We start from the raw sequence: 3295 nt of genomic DNA, 5'->3' as shown, positions 1-3295 counted from the left end.
TTCATGTGAAAAATGCAGGGTAGAGCTTCCTAAAATTGCCAGGAGCCAAGATTTCACATCAGGTTGATGATGAGGCACAATTCAAATGCATAATGAGCTTTGAAAGTTGTTTCCTTGGTAGGTGCTAGCAAATAGAAAGTGCATTTTTTTTAAAAAAAAACTGGTGCTTCTTAGAATCATTCTCTGTTGGTTAGCTAGACGCCATCTTGAAATCCTTCTCAGTTGGTTAGTTGGATGCCTAGACAGCAAGAGCCACTGGTTTAGTTTACAAATTGGTGCTCCTTTCATTCTATTGTTTTTTTAAAAAATTTCATTACAAATAAAAAAAACTTTTAGTTTTATGATTTATTTTTCAATGTCAGCTTCACCGCCTTCGGAAAGGAGTAGTTCCGAAACATCATCATGGAGAAGTGTGCGGGTTCAGGAGGGGCGTTGACGACACCCTTATGGTACGATTTCCTTCTGTCATCCCCGATTCACTAGCTTCTGGTTCGACTTGATTCGACTTGAGTTCTCTGAAGCTTTAGGATTTTGGTCGAACTTAATTAACACTTAACAATATACAAAGGATTGGCTAGAATTCAAGATGGTCTGTGCAAGTTACGCAACTGTGATCTATATTTTTGTTCAGTGCCGCCCTGCAACTGCATACAACACCTATTGTTCTAACCATTTCTTTCATTTTAGGTTGGCTACCCAACTCTGAATGCATTTATTGAGTTGATCCCACGAGTTGGTTATCAAAAAAATGAGAAGGTTATTACTGTTTCTACAACCGCTTAATCCTATCATGTTTGACGTTGTTCCATAAACTTTGCACCAGATGTGTGGGCTCAATAACTGCTCGGCCAAGGTAAGTGCTTGTGGTTCTGTTCTTTGGCATGTTTTTTACTTGAGTAAAAGTCCTAAAGTTGTGGATTCTGAATCAAATATTAGCAATTAGGACATTAAGGATTTATCTCATTGAGTTACAAGTAACAAGACCAGGGCCATCTCATTAAGTCTAGCAAGTAGCAAGACCTGGACCACCTCATCGGCTACATATTTATATAGGTTTTTAACTGATCAAAATCTTGCATATCTATGTTGCAAGTTTCGCTTTCAGTCTTGGTCACACAATCATTTTCGAGTCTCTCCAATGGAATATGATATCATGATTGCATTAGTTATTCACCATAGGGATAGGGTGAAACATATGCTTGAGTAGGCCCACTTGTGTTGTTTCCTATCTGTATTTTCAATGTTCTATGCTGATGAATATACACTTGTCAGGTAACAAAGCATCCGCTACTGTTATCAGCCCTTCCTACTGCTCCTCATCTTATATATTTTCAGATGCTATTCAGACACTTAATGATGCGCTTCGTCCGTTTGGCTCCCCATGAAAGCATACATAACAGCTACCAGAAAGGTATCTACTTGAGGCTATTGATTTTGGATGACGAATGGTTGTGAAGAAGGAAATAGAAAAACCAGGAAATGTTCCACAACCTAATGTTGTCATTGATGAGAGCTGCAATTTTCTTATTTATGCTTTTTTTAAAGTATATGCTACCCTTTTGTTGAAGAGGTGTGATCTTTATTTGCACCATATTTTCCTTTATATTTGTTTGGCATTTGTATTTTTCTTTATATTAGTTTTGTGTTTGTTTTTTTTTTCTAAAAAAGCAGGAGAACTACGTTGTTTTGTGTTTGTATACTTCAATATTTTTTAATGTATATTGTATTCCTTTTGTTTTCCATGAATATATGATTATCAATGTTTCTATTGGATACTCTTTAGTGATTTAAGATCTTTACAACTTAACATTCATTTTAAATTTATGGTTTATTTTTTAAAAGTCACCGTAGCGTTAGCACGGGCAATATACTAGTAGTTGAAGGCATCCACAGCCTTATTACACATGTACTACAAGCTTGCCCTACGTGTCGAGCGACATGAACTCCGCTAGCTCTATGGCTGCAAGTTTCACCTGCACATGCGGCGGTGCGCACGGCGTTGGTTGGAGATCGATAGCTCGAGCAACCTCGGGGCGTGTTTGGTTAGAGTTGTTAAAGTTTAACAAGTACCGTAGCATTTTATTTTATTTGATAATTAATATTTAATTATAGACTAATTAAGTTTAAAAAATTCGTCTCACAATTACTTTCTAATTGTGTTTTTAGTTTTGTAGACAGTCTATATCTAATACTTCATGCTTATGTCTAAACATTCAATGTAACAAACGTTTTACCGTCCGTAACCAAATATAAACCCTTAGCAACACGCGCACATACGCGGTAAACGTGCAGTGCGTGGAAGCTTAGCTAGCAGAACAGCTAGCCAAATTAAGGGAGTGTTTAGTTGGAGTGTTAAAGTTTAACATATATTATAGCATTTTTTATCTTATTTGGTAATTAATGTCTAATTATAGACTAATTATTAGGCTTAAAAAATTCACCTCATAAATTACTCTTTAGTTGTGTTTTTAGTTTTGTAAATAATATATATTTAGTACTTCGTATATATATATATATATAACTTAACATTTGATACGACGAAAGTTAAACTTTATTAGCGCCGACCAAATAGGCCCTAAAGTGCATCCTTGCTTGCTTTCCGGTTTTGGTGAGTGGGTGCGCACTTTTGCAATTCACCTATTTTGAACATATTTCCTTTTGTTGAACGTATAGACCCAAAACTAAATGGCAACGGATCTAGTGCAAACTCATCTCCCGTGCAAACTGTACAAATTCTAATCTCGACATGTACCAAGGAGGTGCATGAGAGAGGTGGAATGAGAGATTTGTAAAAGTGTGATTAAGAGCGGACGGTTAAGTGCAAAATTACCCAATCTCTCCGCGCCCCTTGGATCAACATCCTGTGGTCCAGATTAGAGTTTGCACAGTTTGCACTACTCCCTCCGTCCCAAAAAGAATATCGTTTCATCTGTCTTATTCAAAAATTTTATATAAATATTATATATTTTGTTAAGACCTATTTTATCATTAGAGATACTTTACTAATGATTTATTTATTTTATAATTTACATAAAATTTTTGAATAAAACGAATGGTCAAACACGATTTCTAAAAGTAAAAAACGTCACTCTTTTTTGGGACGGAGGGAGTAGATCCGTTGCCAAACTAAATCCACCCAAAGATAGCACATGCATGTATATATGTAGAAATAAATAAAAAGAGTAAAAAAGCGTAACAAGTTTCTGTCACGGGTACCTGTTTGTATCTTCCTATCTGTGTGGACGAGAAAATTTATATTAGAATCGAAGATGATGATCATCACATTGCCTTCACT

This window comes from Sorghum bicolor, chromosome 1 (assembly GCF_000003195.3).
Source record: "Sorghum bicolor cultivar BTx623 chromosome 1, Sorghum_bicolor_NCBIv3, whole genome shotgun sequence".
In the NCBI taxonomy this organism is placed as follows: domain Eukaryota; kingdom Viridiplantae; phylum Streptophyta; class Magnoliopsida; order Poales; family Poaceae; genus Sorghum; species Sorghum bicolor.
Note: the sequence above shows the minus strand (reverse complement) of the source record.